This window comes from Chlorocebus sabaeus, chromosome 1, assembly GCF_047675955.1.
Source record: "Chlorocebus sabaeus isolate Y175 chromosome 1, mChlSab1.0.hap1, whole genome shotgun sequence".
Taxonomy (NCBI): domain Eukaryota; kingdom Metazoa; phylum Chordata; class Mammalia; order Primates; family Cercopithecidae; genus Chlorocebus; species Chlorocebus sabaeus.
The window spans coordinates 119,622,089-119,641,475 of record NC_132904.1 but is presented as its reverse complement, the minus strand read 5'-3'; the positions used below and the strand labels follow the sequence as shown (position 1 = coordinate 119,641,475).

At 45.9% G+C, this 19,387-nt stretch overlaps 1 protein-coding gene across 5 annotated transcripts in view; it reads right to left on the bottom strand.

The window, feature by feature from the left end:
• GRAMD1B (GRAM domain containing 1B) overlaps positions 1 to 19,387 on the bottom strand; it is a 269,444-nt gene that overhangs the window by 102,121 nt on the left and 147,936 nt on the right. Inside the window, exons 1-2 of one of the 5 annotated variants that reach the window (XM_038005074.2) lie at positions 11,369 to 11,491; positions 10,709 to 10,752 (exon numbers count right to left, since the gene is read on the bottom strand). The exons of the other annotated variants lie outside the window; for them this stretch is intronic. The gene's annotated coding sequence lies outside the window, so the exon portion shown is untranslated. Of the gene's footprint in view, positions 1 to 10,708; positions 10,753 to 11,368; positions 11,492 to 19,387 lie in introns of those variants that run through there. 5 annotated transcript variants of the gene reach the window in all.

Here is a 19,387-nt window from a genome sequence, read left to right as displayed (position 1 = left end):
GAACAGGTGAGAGGTACTCCTGCAATTGTCATTTCTTCTTTATACTTTATACATATTTTATATATTTTATAAATATTATTTGTTTGTTTGTTTTCTTTTTTCTTTCTTTCTTTCCTTTTTTTTAGACAGGGTCTCACTCTGTTGCCCAGGCTGGAGTGCAGTAGCATGATTATGGCTCCCTGCAGCCTTCACCTCCTGGGCTCCAGTGAATCTCCCACCTCAGCTTCCTGAATAGCTGGGATTGCAGACAAGCACCACCATGCCCAACTAATTTATTTTTATTTTTATTTTTTGTAGAGATGGGGTTTCGCTGTGTTGCCCAGGTTGTTCTTGAACTCCTGGGCTCAAGCAATCCACCTGCCTTGGTCTCCCAAAGTGTTGGGATTACAGGCGTAAGCCATCGCGCTCCCCCTATATGTTATTTTGTATTAGCTAATTATTCAATGCAAACAATTTTAAAATAAACAGAGTAATTAGAAAACAACTGAACACCAATCCTTTCTGGGTTTTTATAAACAGGCTTGATAAAGAGGGGGTGGGGCACAGGGGTCTAGACAGTATTTTGTGTTACCTGAATTTTCACAAATATATGTTCACAAAAATTGGCCTTTCTGAGTTCACTAATTTAATGAACATGAAGTTGGTTTGATTTGTATTACTCCAAGCCTCTTGTTACCACGGTTTCTTCTGAACTTTACTGGGTTTAGAATGGAGGCTGGAAACAGTTCAGCTTTTTCCTTTTGATTTCAGCTGCTCTGACTTTCTGTTGGTCTTCCATGAGTCTTAAAGTCTCTCCTACCCTGGTACTGTTCCTTTCCTAATCCAACAAAAACACAATTGGTGTTTCTTGCCTCATCCATAAATGGGGACTAGAATGGTAAGAGGTCACCAGAGCATGCTGTTGTTGACCTTGCCTACGGACACCCAGGGCCACCCAGCCAAGGGAAACCTGGAAGCTGTGAACTCAAACGCCACAATATCAGGTCCCATCTCAGGCTTCTGCCCTTGAGTGGCAGAAGCCAAGGGAGAATTCAGGCCTCCTGCCTCCCACCTCCTCATCTGGAGCTCTTTCCACCACTAGAATCCCATGACCTTGGGTAAGCCTCCAAGCCTCCGGCTCCCTATCTGGAGCAGAAAATAAATGACAGGATCCCTGAGGCTCTCCTTCCAGCTCAAATTCTTGCATTCTGTGCTGCTCTCCCTACGCGTCCCGCTTAGCTCCAGGAGCAGGAGCGGAGCAGCGCTGCAGTACCAGGGCATAGCTGCATGCCTCTAGTTGCTGGGAAATCTGGGGCAGAGCAGTGCTGCAGTCACACGTTGGGGAATCAAAGCTCCAAGCTCAGGCAGGGGAGTCATCAGGCCTTGAGAGTGTTATATTTAAGGAGCATTTTGGAGGTCAGGAAGCAAGTGAGAGAGGAGCAGCGGGGGAGGAGCAGCCTCCTAAACACTCCATTTCCACAACAAGGCTCTTTCTAGTCCTCCAGCCAAAATCCGCTTCCAAACTGCACTCAATAGAGAGCCTGTGTGAGCTGACCAGCAGATGGACAGGGCTGCACCCCGATCAGGTGCTCCCCACCACTTCCCTGTCCTCTCCCTCCCTTGGCACTCTCCTCTCCCCACCCTCTGCCACTATTAGTCACTGGCTCTGGGGTGACAGTGTGGGCTGCAGGCATTGGCCTTGCCTTCTAGCCTGTTCATCTGTGTCAGCTCCCAGCTTGGAGCCTCCAAAGCCAGCCCCTCCCTTCCTATCCTTGGTACCCTTATGCACACCCCTGCCCTCCAGGCCCACTGTCTGGGTGAAACAGCGCTGTGCAGGGCAGGCACCCGGCCAGAGGGCTGGCAAAGGGTGACAGGCTTGGGGGCAGAGCAAAGCAGGGCTGTTTGCTTCAAGAACGCTTCCTTCTGGCCGGGCGTGGTGGCTCATGCCTGTAATCTCAGCACTTTGGGAGGCCAAGGCAGGCAGATCACGAGGTCAGGAGATTGAGACCATCCTGGCTAACATGGTGAAACCCTGTCTCTACTAAAAAAAATACAATAAAAATTAGCCTGGCGTGGTGGTGTGCGCCTGTAGTTCCAGCTACTCGGGAGGCTGAGGCAGGAGAATGGTGTGAACCTGGGAGGCGGAGCTTGTAGTAAACCGAGATTGTGCCACTGCACTCCAACCTGGGCGGCAGAGTGAGACTCTGTCTCAAAAAAAAAAAAAAAACCAGAATGCTTCCTTCTGCCTCTATGACCTCCTGGATTTACTGAAGGCACTGGAGTTAAAAAATAAAATGAACAGAATCACCTCCCGCCAGGCTTCTTTGCCCCTCCTTCACAATCTCCTAATCCAGAATATTCCTTCAGGCAATAAACAGGATAGGCAATATCAAAGCCAAACTCCACTCAGCTTTGTTTGTGCCCCTAGGAAGAGGAGGAAGCAAGACTGAGGCAGTCAGGGCTTCCGTGTTTGGCTGTGATCCTCTGATCACTCTAGAATCTAAAGGGGTCGCACAAGCCTTATGCACAGTGATTCTCACAGCAGCCCAGTGAAGTGCTAAACCACACTTAACACAAGACACGCAGGCTCAGTGAGGTCTAGTTATCTTCCTACTAGTATTGCCATTGCTAGCCGCTCTATAAGGTTGTAATTGGTAAAAAGAGGAAAAAGGAAAAGGTATGAACACCATACCTGAGAATCACAAGCCCCCTCATGCAACTCAGGGTAAGGAAACCCCTTAGCCAGGACATACATTGGGATCACCTCGCTCACTGAACTCAGTGCAACACCCAACTAAGCTTTCTCTCTTCCCCCGTTTAAGCAGCCATCGATATCCCTTCTCCAGGGATATCTTGTCTCCTCCAGATGAGGAGACAAGAGCTCTGTCTGGTAATGGAAATCCCCAAAGAAGACTCCCCCCTCTATCCCACTTTCCCCTTCACCTCTAAAATCATCCTCCCGCTTCCTGAATGCTTGACTGCCTGACTAGTGTTGGTTTCTCTGCATGCTTGCTCATCCCCGTGTCCTGGATCACAAGACCCCTTCTGCTGGTGCACAGAAGGGTGGCCCCAAGGAGGTAAGAGCGCTGCTGTCAGAAAGATGCACACACCTCAGAGAAACCCCACAACCAGGAGAGGGGCTGCCGCCTGAAGTCACTCATCATCCTAATTACACACGTAACAAAGGAAAACACCTCTCCTGCCAGATGGAAGAAAGGAGGCAGATTTCTAATTACCCCCGTGGCTCCTCCTGGTTTATCCTCAGGAGAAATTCACGGTGACTGATGGTGTTAGGGACTCAGGAGGGTGCTTATAAACTCAGGTTCTCTCTGGGAGGGGGCACCCATACACCCACAGCCAGCTGCTTCCTGTTGTCTTCCCACCAAATGGGGATTTCTGCTTCTTCCACTAAATTACATATCAGTATTACCATTTTTTAAAATACAGATGAATTGAGCGTTAACTCATTTTAAAAGTGAAAGTCGCCTGGCCAAGGACACAATAAGAATCTATTTATTGTTGGCAGAGAAATTGCTCGATGATAGGACAAGTGCAGAAAAACCGCATTCTTCACTGAGCTGGGACTGACACCACCCCCAGTGGTATGTACTGTGGTTTAGCACCGGGATTCTAGAATTAGCCTTGAGTTCAAATCTATACTTAATAGCTATGTGACCTTGAGCAACTTACTCCATTTCTCTAAGCCTCGGCTCCTTCATCCATTAAAAAGGTGAGGATGACAAGCACCCATCAGGTTGCTATGAGGAGTGGATGACACTAAGAGCAAGTAAGTGCTCAATACATTTTCACCACTGCTATGATTATTCCCAGCCCGTGTCCGTAGAACCATCACTATATACTACAGGAACCACAGGCTCCATTTCCTGCTCCTAATCTACTTTTTCTCCTTTATGTCAACAAATTTTCCAATTTTTCCTATTTTGTTGGGAATATGTTTGCATTGTTTTGTGTTCTTTCCATTAGGTCAATCAGCTGTTTATTTTTTCAACAAGAACTGTACTTATGGCTGGGGGCGGTGGCTCATGCCTGTAATCCCAGCACTTTGGGAGGCCGAGACAGGTGGATCATTTGAGGTCAGGAGTTTGAAACCAGCTTGGCCAACATGGTGAAACACCGTCTCTACTAAAAACACAAAAATTAGCCAGACGTGGTGGTGGGCACCTGTAATCCCAGCTACCCAGGAGGCTGTTGCTGGAGAATTGCTTGAGCCCAGAAGGTGGAGGTTGCAGTAAGCCAAGATCGTGCCATTGCTCTCCAGCCTGGGTGACAGAGCGAGACTCTGTCTCAAAAACAGAACCATACTTATGGAGTGTCTAATATGTTCACGACCCAAGCAAATCACAATGATATTTCAAAGTTAGATCCAGAGTTCTCTTTGATCTCTACAAGTCAATAATCCAACAAGGAAGACAAAAGATGGGCATTAAACTATATTAAATAACACTAACTTAAAATATAAGGCAGTAAGTCTCTAAGAGACGCATATCTAATCAGAAGGGCATATTATCTCTATCAAAACGAACATAGGTTTGTAATCATTACACCAACTTTTTTTAATCAACAGAGGAGTAACGGTGAATAGTCTCAGCTGACTTACATTGTCTGTTCGTGATATTTCTTGATTAGTCTGGTATTAACACAAAAGAGCCAAAAAAAGGATCCAATATTTGTCATCATCCTTTATGGAGACAAGAGCTTCCTATTTGCATGAGAGGTGTCCAGAAATAGTGCCTTCAGAACATATTGCTACTATCATTGCCAATAAATACAGGTTTACTTGGATGGAGCATCTAATGAGTTCGATTTTAAACAGTTTCATTTCGTCATCGGGACATTTTTTCAACAGTGCTCTAAGGTTAGGGCAGGGGAAGCTTTAAGTTGTTTCAGGCACAGATACCCACTACCCTCTCTCAACATCACAACAGACATGAGAGGGGGCATATCATGAGTAGACCAAAGCGTTCAGCTTCCATCCATTTTGTGACCAGCACTACTCAGTAAATGCTCTGCCATGCACTGAGCCACTAACTACCTTTGATGATCCAGTGGCATTTGTGTGCTGGTGTGTACCATGATGGGGTTTTTACATGGAATGGTAATGAATTGAGAAAAATTGGGACAATGTGGTAAACACCAAAAGGTTAAATATGTTGGCTGGGTGCAGGGGCTCACACCTGTAATCCTGGCACTTCGGGAGGCCAAGGTGGGCAGATCACTTGAGCTCAGGAGTTTGAGACTAGACTGGGCAACATGGTGAAACCCTCGTTTCTACTAAAAATATAAAAATTAGCTGGGCGTGGTGTTGCATACCTGTGGTCCCAGCTACATGGGAGGCTGAGGTAGGAGGATTGCTAGAGCCCAGGAGGCAGAGGTGGCAGTGAGCTGAGATCGTGCCACTGCACTCCAGCCTGTGAGACAGAGCAAGACTCTGTCTGAAGAGAAAGAAAGAAAGAAGGAAAGAAAGAAAAAGAGAGAGAGAAGGAAGGAAAGAAGGAAGGAAGGAAGGAAAGAAAGAAGGAAGGAAGAAGGAAGGAAGGAAAGAAGGGAGGGAGGGAGGGAGGGAGGGAGGGAGGGAGGGAGGAAGGAAGGAAGGAAGGAAGGAAGGAAGGAAGGAAGGAGAGAAAGAGGAAGAAAGAAAGAGAAAGAAAGAGAGACAGAAAAAAGTTTGAATATATTGACAGCATGACCTTCTAAATTTTGTGTTTAAATATTCTTTAAATATACATATACATAGTGGTGGTAGTTCTATATTTTAGTTTAGTTGCTAGCTTTCATAGGTAAAATAAATAACTGGTAATTCTTTGCTGGTCTGCCAATGTTTTTCAATCTCTCCACAAAATCCAGAAGTTCAGACTCCCCTGTGAAGAAGGCTCTCCGTTCTAAGACCTCACCCTGTAAGAAGAGCCTCTGCCTCTCAACTGCTGTGATGGGGCCTCTGATTTTTTTTGGATTTTGGAATATTTGCAGGATACATAGTCAAATCTGAAGTCTGAAATGCTCTGACGAGTATTGCCTTTGAACGGCATGTTGGCACTCAGTACGTTTCAGGTTTGGGAGCATTTCTCATTTCAGATTTTCAGATCTGAGATGCTCAACCAGTACCACTCCCTAACCTCAGACACAAATTTCTCATTGTTCCTGAACAACTTCACCTAGATATCTCACAGGCAGTTCAGAGCCATCATGAATAAAGGAAACTCCTCACTGTCCCACTGTCTCCTCCCAACTCTGATCTCCTGTATCGATCTCAAATCACCTCACCAGCTCCAAGTCACCCAGTCAGAAACCAACAATTCACCCGAGACGACTCCTCTTCCATCTCGCCTTTAGTTAGGAACTACATCATGTCAATTCTAGCACCTGAAATATGACTAGAGTGTGCTTCTTGCTGTCAGCGTTCACCCACCTTTCAATTCTTACCCTTAGGTTTGTAGTTGCAGTTAGCCTCTCCTATTTGTTCATTCACCAGATATTTATTGAGCATCTATCATCTGCCAAGTAAAATGCTAAGTGCTAGGGTTTCTGTGAATTAAGAAACAAAACACACAATCCCAGTCCTCAAGGAGCTCACAGTCTAGTGGGGAGAGATAGATGTATTAAAAAAAAAAAAAAGTTATCAGAGATGGAGCAAAACGAGGCAATTATCTTACTTGTCTACCTTGGAGCCAGAGTAGAGTACCTTCTCAAAAGCAAACCTGATGGTACCTTGAAGTCCTTCAGCTGTTTGCAGTGTCTATGCAATCTCGGCACCGCACGAGCTTTCACAGCGTTTCAGCTCCCGGTTTCTGTTTCTGGTTTTGACATCTGCCTCTTGTCTTCCACATGCATCCTAAGCACCAGTCCATAGCCAAGCTATGTCCATCCTGGGTCCACTGTTCTCTAACAGATCTCTGCACCCATGACCACCATTCAGTGACTATCTGCAGTGTGCCAGGCATTAATCCTAAGGCATTGCATTTAATCCTCATGACAATCCCGGCATATTGATGGTGACCTCAAGAACAAATGAGGAAACTGAGACCAGGGAAGGCCAAGATAACTCACTGGAGTTCACAGAGCCAGAAAGCAACAGGGTCAGCATTTGAACCTAGACATGTCCAACTCCAAATCACAGCCACATCATCTTTCCTCTCGTGTCCACCTGATAAATTCCCACCCACGCTTCAGGTCTCAGATCAAATGTAACTTTCTTTACAAAGCCCTTCATGAACTGTCCAGTCGGGTAATTATTCTGGCTTCCCTGATTTTGAACCTATTACCTTGTGTTGCCATAATTTGTTTACTCGTCTGTCTCCTGCAAAGACCCATGACCATCTCTTCACAGTGACTGTGACGCTACATGTCTCTAAACTCTCCACACTGAACTCTCTCCACCGGCGTACAGTCAGCATTTAATAAACATCTGGTGAACGAATGGGTTCGTTAATGCTCCCTAACCTCTTTTCTCAAAGTTAAGACAGAAACTCTTGCCAAGCACAGTGGCTCAAGCCTGCAATCCCAGCACTTTGGGAGGCCAAGGTGGGAGAATTGCTTGAGCCCAGGAGTTCGAGACCAGCCTGGGCAACATAGTGAGACTCCATTTCTACAAAAAATAAAAAATTAGCCAGGTGTGGTGGCATGAACCTGTAGTCCCACCTACTCAGGAGGCTGAGGCAGGAGGATCACTTGAGCCAAAGAAGTTGAGGTTGCAATGAGCCATGATTGCACCACTGCACTCCAGCCTGGGTAACAGAGACCCTGTCAAGAAGGAAAGAAAGGAAAGAAAGGAAGAAAGGAGAGACAGAGAGGAAGGAGGGAGGGAGGGAGGGAAGGAGGGAAGGAGGGAAGGAGGGAAAGAAGGAAGGAAGGAAGGAAGGGAGGGAGGGAGGGAGGGAGGGAGGGAAAGAAAGAAAAAAGAAAGAAACAAAGAAAGAAAAAAGAAAGAAAGAAAACTCTCAGTAACAATTCATCATCTACATCTACGTATCTTAACACAGTCAAGTCAGGTTATCAGATGGCACTAGTCTGCAGTGTAACCTTAAAAAGAAAAAAAAAAAAAAAGAGTAGTACTATGACAATGCAGTGGAGTAATAGAACCTCAAAATCCAGCCTTCAGAAAGTGAAGTCACACCTCTAAAAGCTCTACTCCAGGAACTGAACAGTCTAATAAGGAATGTTGTCATCAAGACTGACCACACCTCCACCAAAAGCTATTTCATTCCAGGGTAATTTAACCTAGTTCATTGTGGCTAGGGGAGATTCTGGGAATAGTATCTCAAAAATAAAAGGGGAAGCCTGAGATAAGGGGGATGCATTTTTCATGTATTTAGACATTTAAAAAGTGATATTCAAATTGTATGTAAATTACTTACAAGCTGCTTTTATGCATTATCAGAGATTCCAGGACATTGGCTGTAATATAGTTCCTCTCGTACCTGGGCTTTGTACTAGGCTACAGAAATAGGCTCTTTATGGGAGCATCTTGATCAGTTAAAAGTTCTTAAACTTTTTTGAGTAATAAGCCTTCTGGGGAGCTGATGAAAGTCAAGAATACTCTCCCCAGAAAAATGTACAGAGATACCAAATTCTGCCTACCAACAAGGGGGGCTCGTGGACCCTCTCCTAAAATCCATCCAGAGCCCTGAATGGTTCACAGGCACAGATTGAAAATGCCTGAAGTAAACTTCCAAAGGGTCTGGATTAGAGAAGGTTTAAAAAAAGATTCACAATGCTGCTGTGAAATGACATCAGTTTCTGTTAGCCAATCAGATTCTCTGTTGGTCAAGGTTCTGAAAGTAAATGCCTCAGCCTCCTCAGTAGCTGGGGACTACAGGTGCATGCCACCACACCTGGCTAATTTTTTATTTTTTGCAAAAATAAAACAGAATGATCCAACTCTAACATCTGATGCTATACCTGCTTAGATCATGTGCAACCTGGACTAAGGGAAAGCAAGGGCCTAAGTAAAATCAGGCTGTTTCTGCCTCCATATGCAAATACAAACTAAACAGACCTTTCCAAACTAACCACAGAATAAATCCCCAAAATCCCCAGACCACACCTTTTCCAGAGCACTCGCCACCACCATCTCCTGAGAGCCAGCTGGTTGATAACAAACCACCTACAACTTCAAGAGCTAGTTCCCTAGAGGGTTTGCAAGGCCCTGGTGAAGACGGACAGCAGCATTCCCACCACACAGCAAACTGCTTGCAGCAAATTGTTTTGGATCCAAACACAGTTGCAGATGCCTGCTTTCATGGCCACCACTGCCCACTGTCAAGGTAGTACAAGCACTTTGCAACACTCCATATTCAAAGGGGCTATTCAGATGTTTGTGGAAGAAGAAAAAGAGAGAGGAAGGGGAGACAGAGGAGGGAATGGGTCCAGGAAGACCTGTTCTCATTTAGTTTGCTCTCTCTGACTCCTTTTTAAGAAAACTGAGAATTTGACAGACCTAAACTGATTAAAACAACAGATGTGTGTAATTTTCACCTTTGTGCAGACCAGGAGATGGAAGCCCAGAGAAGTTAAGTAACTTGGATCTGATCACACAGCCTGCAGGGCTGGGAGGAGCAGAAAACCAAGTTCTATGATTCCCAGAGACATGTCCTAACCACTGTAACACATTCCTGCCGGTTCATGCTGGCAACAGACTTGGCGCTTGGGTGTCCTCTCTCATTCTCTCCTCCATACACAACACAGGGTACCCAACCTGCTCCAGAAGTCTGAACCTTGTCCAGTCTTCCATCTCTGAGAGAAAGGAGACCCTGCCATCTGGCCAAAAAGCAAGGCTCCCAATGAAAGGCTGAGATATTCAGGAAGGAGTACACATCTCTTCCTGCACACTGGAGCTGGGGTTGGGGCTGCACGGACTAAGCCTCCTTAGATGCCCCCATGCACTCCCAATGGCTCTAACTCCTTGTTTGGAAAAATACACAGAAAAGCAAATTTCAAATTGCAAGCAGGAGCCAGGAGAGATCTGAAAGCTATCTCAGGAACGCCCTCTAGCGTGCCCACAGGGTTCAAGCAGCACAGCACCCAGGCCCCATTCCCTGGAGGTGCCCAGGCCCACACTGCCATTGGGGCATCCGGCGAGCTGTGGGCGGGGACAGCAGCAGCATCTGCCACTCACATACAAACTCCTCTCCAATCCCAAGGCCAACGTCTGCTGCAGGATGAGAGGCAGTCTCTGCTTTTAAGACGGTCCAGCCCGCACCAACCCCACCCATTCCTTATACAACAGGGAGAAGGAAAAGAGAAGCAAACAGAAGGTAAAAAGAAAGTATGGAGGTTGCACAAATGGAATGCAGTGCAGAGAAGAAGCAGAGGAAGAAGACGGAGAGAGAGAGAGTAAAAGAGAGGCGTAACTGAAAAAGAGACAGGATAAACAGAAACAAAAAATAGGGCAAGACTAAAGAAAAAGAGGGACATATAAGTGAGTGCAGATGAAAGCTACAGATACCTCCACCCTCCACCCTGCACCCCTCTCATCCACCCACTCCGACTTCCAAGCACACCACGGTGGGGCGTGTGCTTTGTAGGACCTGGCACCTCCTCGCCTCTCCTGAGGTCTTGGTGCTCACAACATTGCCCTCCACTCTGACACAGCCCCTGGATGCTCACGAGTGGCGGGCTGAGGGAGAGGAGGAGAGAGAAAAGTGAACCAAAGGCAGAACTCGCTAAGCGAAGCCACTTACGCACAGTGCGGCCGGCAGCATTTCCATCCTACCTTTGCTGTCGCCATGTCAGCCGGCTCCATGATCTCTGCTTGGCCTAAGGAGCAGCGGCACCATCCAGAGAGAAAAGGCAGAGTCACAAACGTCCACCCAGGGAGAACACACCACCCCTCTGGAAGGCTGGGGAAAATAAGACACCTATTTCTACTCTCTGGCCCCCCTGGGACTTCCTCAGTTTCCGGGTAAGAGGTCAGAGTCTGGAGGTCCACACCAAGTAGGGGGGCCCTGTCTCCTGTCTGTGTTCCACAGACACCCAGGAGGCTGAGTCAGGGGGCACCTCCCCTGGCCTGGTACTTCTTCCCAGGAGCGAAGTGTGGGTCTTCCCAGGCTCCCCCTGTTGAGAGGGAGACGGCACAAAGATGGAGGCCTGCCCTCCCATCACCCCGCCAACTGGTACCCACAGGTCAGGATGAGGGGGGCATGTGGGAAGAGGCCAGCTGGCAGGTAATGAGCAAGAGCTGGGGGGAGCAGGAAGGGAGAAGGTCAGCGGCTGGTGGGGGGCAGGCGGGTGTGAGAACCTCAAGAAGGTGCAGGCACTCGGCTGGAAGCAGAAAGGTGCTGTGCAAGGAAGTGCCGGAGCCACAAAGCCGGAGCCTGGCACGGCAAGGTGGAGAATGCAAAAGGAGAGAAATTCGCCCGGTGAAGCCACTCACCTTGCAATAACATTCAGACTGACTGAGGCCTACACAGGAGCCAGGAGCGGGCGGTTCACACACCCCCACTCCACTCCCAGAGACTCACAGCCTCTGTCTAAAGGTACATGAGAGCAGCCGGCAGCCTGGCTGGATCTGCAGAGGCCCCTGGCTCTCTCCGAGCAGTCTGATTGGAGGAGCAGGATGACTTCATCCAGCCCCATTCATCACTCTAGGTTTCCTGCCCAGCAGGGACAGGCCGCTCGCTTGCAGTGACTACAGCTTCCTCTCTGGCCCACTTTACTCGGTCAACCTGGGATAAGCTTCATCCATGAGGGGAGCCCCGGGGAAGGGGATCAGAGGATCTCAGCCCTATTGGGAAGAGAGGAGCAGGTTGCTCACATTCCCAAGACAGTGCAAGGATTCTTCTTAAAACACAGTACATATATTCACTGTGTGTGTTTGCGGTGCCAGAGCTGGCATCCATACGACAGAGCAAGGCTCCTAGAAACTGGTGAGGAAATGGGGTGTATGCTCTGGTGAGCCACGATCTTCCTGACAAAAACATGAAAATAAACCCATCCAAATATTTAAAGATATTTCTCCCAATCAGAAAGAATAATCTATGGAAAAATACCCATGTCCTTCCTGAGGCGTCGCCAAGTACCTCCCTCCTACCATTTTCTCCCATCAGCTCCCCTGTAGCAGCCCCTGAAACATGCTAACCTTTCGTCTATTAAGGACATTGGTTCCTTCATGCTTGTTATCTCACATCTACAAAAGGTTACAAGTGAATGGGACCTTACAGCTTCAACTCCCATTTTGCAGATGAGGAAACTAAGGCCCAGATAAAAGGCCAAAGGGTCAAAACAAGGATGTCAGTCTCCCAGTGCTCATTTCCATGTAGACTTTACCCTCAGAAATGGTGAGATCCTCAGAGAAAAATGACCCCTCCTAATTTACTCCTTCATTTCCTCCCCCACACCTACTCCCAATCCAGCCCCCAGACCACAGAAAAAAAACAACAACAACAAAGCAAGTGTTAGATAGAGTAAAATATAATTTAAAAAAGAAGGCACGGCTAGGCACGGTGGCTCACATCTGTAATCCCAGCACTTTGGGAGGCTGAGGTAGGCAGATCACCTGAGGTCTGGAGTTCGAGACCAGCGACCAGCCTGGCCAACATAATAAAAACCCGTCTCTACTAAAAATACAAAATTAGCCAGTCATGGTGGTGCACACCTGCAGTCCCAGCCACTTGAGAGGCTGAGGCAGGAGAATCACTTGAACCAAGTAGGCAGAGGCTTGCGGTGAGTCAAGACCATGCCATTGCACTCCAGCCTGGGCAAAAAGAGCAAAACTCTGTCAAAAAAAAAAGAAAAAAAAAAGGCAATGATTATGATTGTGTGATCATTTATTACCTTGCTTCTGTTCAAGTCTGACTTTATAACCAAACAACTCAAGCAGGTAGATCAATATAGACTAGGAAAGAGTTTTCCAAAAAATTGATAACACTGACAACACACAGTGTTGTGCTCACGGGTCTGGCTTAACTACAGGAACAATAGTTGTGACAATTCTCGTTTATACAGTGCTCCATAATTTACAATGCATTTCTGTTATTGTTTGAATGTGTCTTCCAAAACTCACGGAAATTTAATGGCCACTGTAACAGTATAGTATTAAGAGGTAGAAACTTTAAGAGGTAATTAGGTCATGAGAGTGGCCCTCATGGATGGTTTGATTCAGTTATCCTGAAAGTAAGTTAGTTATTATAAGAGTGGGCTCCCAATAAAAGGATGAGATCAACCGACTTTCTACCTGTCTAAGGCACTCTCTTGCCCTTCTGCCATAGGGTAACTTAGCACGAGGCCTTCCCCAGATGCTGGTGTTACACTTTTGGACTCCCCAGCCTCCAAAACCGTAAGTTAAATAAACTTCACTTCTTTATCAATTACTCAGCCTGTGGTGTTCTGTTATAGCAGCAGAAAATAGAAGATCATCTCCAAATCCATTACCTCCTTGGATACTGAGAACCCTGTCAGGTCAAGACTGTTTCCCCCATTTTAAAGATAACTAAACGGAGATTCAGAGACTCTAAGCGACGTGTCCAAGGTCACACAGTCAGCAGAGCAGAACTGAGACTCAACCCCATATTCACTAAATCCAAATCCCTTTCCACTAAACATCATAATACCAAATTTCCTATCTCTTAACATTTTCTTCCTCAATCTGCACCCTGTTACTATAGTTTGGTAGAGAATATAAAACCTCAATTTGACACTTCCCTTTGTGGCCTTTTTTTAAACTGAAGATGGCAAATTATAAAAAATGCATTATTAAACATTAAGAAAAAAAATCTTACGACTGTTCAGAGGTTGGTATATACATTTAAACAAATCTCCTATGTCCTATGTACAGTGAAAATTGCTTTTAGGTAAAAAGGATTTATCTAAATGAATTTACTCATGTTCACCTTATTTTAATTTATTTTAATTTAACTACTCTGATTTAAATTGAGGTTAGGGGGAAGGATGTATATCCTGATACAGGCACACATCCTGTTAGAGGAACATGTTTTTTTTTCCAGCCACAATAAACAGAATTCAACACTTCTCCCATTCATATTCCATCCTACACTAATAAAAAAAAAAGGTTGAGGATGACAGTAGTGGAATTTAGGCCAATAGATGGATTCCTTTAGCCTATTGCCTGGTTTCTATAAGCCCTAGACCATGGTCTTGAATATAATAAACTTGAAAAGCCATGAGGCTTTGCTAGCACTGCAGTAGAGGTAATCAATCATACCCCCACCACAAACCAAAGGTGTGGGGGCCATGCCAATCTACATGTCATCTTCTCTGCCCAGAGGCCTGTAACGTTTCTTCTGGCTTTTGCTGAGGCCTGCCATCCTCTTTGTTCCTGGGCTGATAGTCAAATGTACAAACACATGGAGAGCAGAAGGCTAGTATCCATGGAGACGGATGTTCTATTACATCAAAATCACACAGAAATCAGATCCATGTTAATGGGGGTCCACCCAGTCACCTGAATGACCAAAAGCATTTACTGACTCAGTTTTTAAAGAACTGTGATACAGCCCTGGATGGTGAACATGTGCAGAAGACTTCAGAAGCACCATATGTATATTACACAGCGATTCATACGTCTGAACTTAAAGAGGAGGAAGAGTGCTGTTAACTGCAGAGTAGACAACCTAGAAGTTGGGGCTGGGCAGGAGGCAGGGGAGAGTCCCAGGCTTTAATGAGAGTGGGGAGAAGTCCCAGAGTCAAAGAAAACTCCAGAAAGAAAAGAGAATGAAAGAGAAAACAGGGTCAGGGAGAGGAGGAGGGGTACTAATGCAGGTTGTCTAAATAAAACCAATTGAATCCCTACCTCTGCTGCTACTAACCAGAAAGGACTTGATCTAAATAATTATTCATACGATAACTAGTTTCTCTATTGTATGCATTTGCTTTTTGCTTTTTGAACTAGAGACCAGAAGCTCCCTCTTCTGCAACTTAGGTTCATTTCATTTTGCCTAATATTTAATGAAATACAGAAAGAAATGCCTCTTTATAATATCATTCTCTCTCTAGGGCAATTATCTCTACTAATTGCTTTATCTTGGGTATTACTTCCTAACTCCTTAATCACTGTACTTATACACCAAGTTAGAGAGAGACAGGAAAAAAAAAACCCAGATGCTTTTGAAAAGAGGCTGGAATGAGTTCTGGCAGGGGTGTGGGTGAAGGGGTTGCGGGAAGTACAAGCACCAAGTTCCCTAAGGACAACTCCAAGGTTGGACACTGCACCTGCTTCTTTAGGAAGAGCCTCTATGGCAGCTGCCTCTTGGGAGGTGGGGCTGCAAGGAAACTGAGTGAGGCTGTTTCAAACCCTGGTCACATCAACCTCCCCCGCTGCACTCTGGGACATGTAGTTCTGAGTGACGGGCAGTGCTGCGGCCATGTTTGCATTGCTTACGGAGTGTGCGGCTTGATCTCTCTGCCTGTCCTAAGCCTATAAATACAGATCAGATGCTTTTGCCAAAGAGGTGAAATCCCTTCTTTCGAGAGTCTGGGTGCTGATTGTAAACTGAAAAGATGGTGATGAAACAGAAAGAGATTTACAGAACTACAAGGGACTTGAAATAAGGAAGACCTTGAGAGGTCACTAGATGTAGATGCTCCCTATATACGTAGATGACAGGTTATCTAGACAGAAGAGAGGGAGAGAAAGAAAGAGGAAGGAAGAAAGAGAGGGAGAGTGAAAGAGAAAGAGGGCAGTGTGTCTGTGTTCCCATGAGGATGTGTATCTGCTTCAGTGCCTTTTCTTTTGTTAACCATCAGCTCCTAGAGGCAGCTAAGCATGAGGAAGAGTTTCAGCTTGAATTCTGACTCGACCACTCACCCACCATCTGTGAATCTTGAGCAAGTTACTTAGCCCTGTGTGCCCCCATTTTCTCATCTATAAGACAGGGATAATAATATTATTCAAGTCATAGGCTGTTACAAAGATTAACTGAGATAACATATGTAAAGGGATTAGAGTTGTGTCTGGCACATAGCAAATATAACCTAAAAGTTAGGTGTTTTTCATTCAGTGGTTTACCACCTGTCTTCCCCTAATCCATGTGACCTCTTACCCCAGAGCAGGAAAACTTTATATCCTCCACAGAATTGATGATGGTAGAGGTAGAGTGGACAGCAGTCAAACCCACCTGCTGTTTTAGGTGAACAAAGACATCAAAACAAGCTGGGCATGATGGCTCATGTCTGTAATCCCAGCACTTGGGGAGGTTAAGGGGAAGAATCACTTGAGGCCAGGAGTTCAGGACCACCCTGGACAACAGAGTGAGAACCTCCCATCTCTACAAAAAAAAAAAAGAAAATTATTTATTTATTTATTTATTTATTTATTTTTATTTTTTATTTTTTGAGACAGAGTCTCGCTGTGTTGCCCAGGCTGGAGTGCAGTGGTGCCATCTCAGCTCACTGCAAGCTCCACCTCCCGGGTTCACGCCATTCTCCTGCCTCAGCTTCCCGAGTGGCTGGGACTACAGGCGCCTGCCACAACGCCCTGCTAATTTTTTGTATTTTTTAGTAGAGATGGGGTTTCCCACAGTGTTAGCCAGGATGGTCTCAATCTCCCGACCTTATGATCCGCCCACCTCGGCCTCCCAAAGTGCTGGGATTACAGGCGTCAGCCACCACGCCCAGCCAAAAATTTATATATTTTTAAAGACATTGAAACAGAGAGGTGAGACAGTCACTAAAACAAGGAAAAGACAGAAAAAGAGGAATAAGGAAATACAACAGAAGATACTTGCTGAACGAGGTATCTGACATTAAGAGGGGCTTTTGGAGAGTGGTAGAAAAATGTCATCACAAACAATAAGAGTCGACATGGAAATAAAGAAAAGTCATAAAGAAAATTAGAGAACTGGTTGGGCGTAGTGGCTGAAGCCTGTAATTCCAGCACTTTGGGAGGCCAAGGTTGGAGGATCACTTGAGGTCAGGAGTTTGAGACCAGCCTGGCCAACATGGTGAAACCCCATCTCTACTAAAAATACAAAAATTAGCTGCACATGGTGGTGCCCGCCTGTGATCCCAGCTACTCCGGAGGCTAAAGCACGAGAATCGCTTAAACCTGGTAGGCGGAGGTTGCAGTGAGCCAGGATTGCACCATGGCACTCCAGCCTGGGCAACAGAGTGATATCTTGTCTCAAAAAAGAAAATCAGAGAAACTGAGCTGGTTGGAAGTGGGAGGAAAGAGGTGAAACAGAGAGGAGCTGTGAATGGAGAGAAGCTGCCTGGCATAAGACAAATTAGCACAACGGGAGTCACTGCTGCAAAGGTCAAGTCTGAATTGGTCTTGCCAAGCTGCACTGCTCTCTGTAGAAGTCAGGTTGTTGTATGAGGGCTTGAGGCGGAAGTTTCTGAAGCAGTCAAGATAAGGAGCGAGGAACACAGGTGGTGAGAACTGAAGATCAGTTTCTAGGAGAAAAGGAAATAGCTAAGTCTTTGGGGTCAGTCATCTCTAGTACTGCACACTCAGCTATGAGGGAGACATCAAGAAAAGAGAGAAAGGACTCTCTGAATACAAATCCTTGCAGGCTGGACAAAGTGGAAGCTGTCAGCCTCCCATGGTGGCTTGCTTAGGGAAGCTCATACCTCGTCCAAGACTGAAGGCCTTGGCGGGTACCAGTGCTGTTCTATGCCAGAATTCCTCAGGGAAAAACATGATAGGCCAAGGGAAATCCACCTCCCTTAGCTGCTAGCAATTCCTGAGACCGCCCCCCGCAACAAGCAAGAGAAACATGAGTGACATTACCTCGGCCTCAGCCTCTAGAACTGGACAGGACAGTGTAGCACAGTGACTGAAATCTGGAGTCAAATTTCCCAGTTCGAACTCTAGCACGTTATTTAATAGCTGCTTGATATTATATAATTTATAAAAGTTCTCTAAGCTTCAGTTTTCCTATCTATAAAATGGAGGTCATAATAATACTATTTCATAGAAAAATGGTAAGATTTAAGTGAAAACGCAGTAACTAAAAAATGGTAAAATTTGGCTGGGCGCGGTGGCTCACACCTATAATCCCAGCACTTTGGGAGGCCAAGGAGGGCAGATCACCTGAGGTCAGGAGTTTGAGACCAGTCTGACCAACATGGTGAAACCCTGTCTCTACTAAAAGTACAAAATTAACCAGGTGTGGTGGTGGCACGTGCCTGTCCTCCCAGCTACTTGGGAGGCTGAGGCAGGAGCATGGCTTGCACACAGGAGGCAGAGGTTGCAGTGAGCCGAGATTGTGCCATTGCACTCCAGCCTGGGTGACAGAGCGAAACTCCATCTCAAAAAAAAAAAAAAGGTGAAATTTAAATGAAAATGCAGTAACTGATACATAATAGGCACAGTCAATCAATGTTAACTAAAATAATCTTGTCTTTATAATTACTATCTTAGGGGTATGGGTGGGGGTTTAAGAACAATGGGGACTCCATGAGTTCCCTCAGCCCTCCAAGCCACCTGCAGTTGGTGCCAATGCAAAGCTAGCTCTGGTCTGGTTATACAGCTCCTTCCCTTACCTACCATCTCCAGGCACAATCGCACCACCTCCAGTCAGCAGCTGGTCCCTTGCACTGTGCTTTCAGATGACAAAGTTGTATAAGTGCTTCAAAAATGGAAAGGATCATGACTGCATAAGGCTACCATGCCCTGCCCTGGAAACTCACTCCTACGCCTGTACCAATGTTCACAAACGTCCTGTCCCCAGGCTGCAGAGGACTTCAGAGCTTATCACACAAGGGTTCAGAATGACAGTACAAACAATCCCTGACTTCTCATGGGCCATCCTTTGCATTTTGAATTTTGATCTCTTCTCAGGTTAGCAATATGCTTTATAATACTTTCTCACGATGATGGGAAGAGGTAGAACGCCACAGCTCCCGGTCAGCCATGGGATCACAAGAGTAAACAACAGAGTAGACTGTGTCTCAAAAAATAAAAATAAAATAAAAATAAACAAACAAACAAACAAAAAAGAACTTGAGCTCTGGAATTGAATCCTACCTATGCTACTAACAAGGTCTCATAGTGGACAATCTAAGCCTCATCTAGAAGATGAGTATAATAGTAATTTCCCTTTCAGAGTTTCTATAATAAGATAGCATAGGAAAAGCACAGTGTTAAGCACATAATATGCTCTCAAAATGGCATCCATTGCCAGGCATGGTGGCTCACGACTATAATCCCAGCACTTTGGGAGACCAAGGTGGGTAGATCACTTGAGGCCAGGAGTTTGAGATCAGCTTGGTCAACATGATGAAACCTTGTCTCTACAAAAAATACAAAAATTAGCCAGGAGTGGGGGCGTGTGCCTGTAGTCCCAGCTACTCGGGAGGATGAGGTGGGAGAATCACTTGAACCCCGGGAGACAGAGGTTGCAGTAAGCCGAGATCACGCCACTGCACTCCAGCCTGGGTGACACAAGAGACTCTGTCTCCAAAAATAAAAAAGGTATCAAGGTATCTATTATTA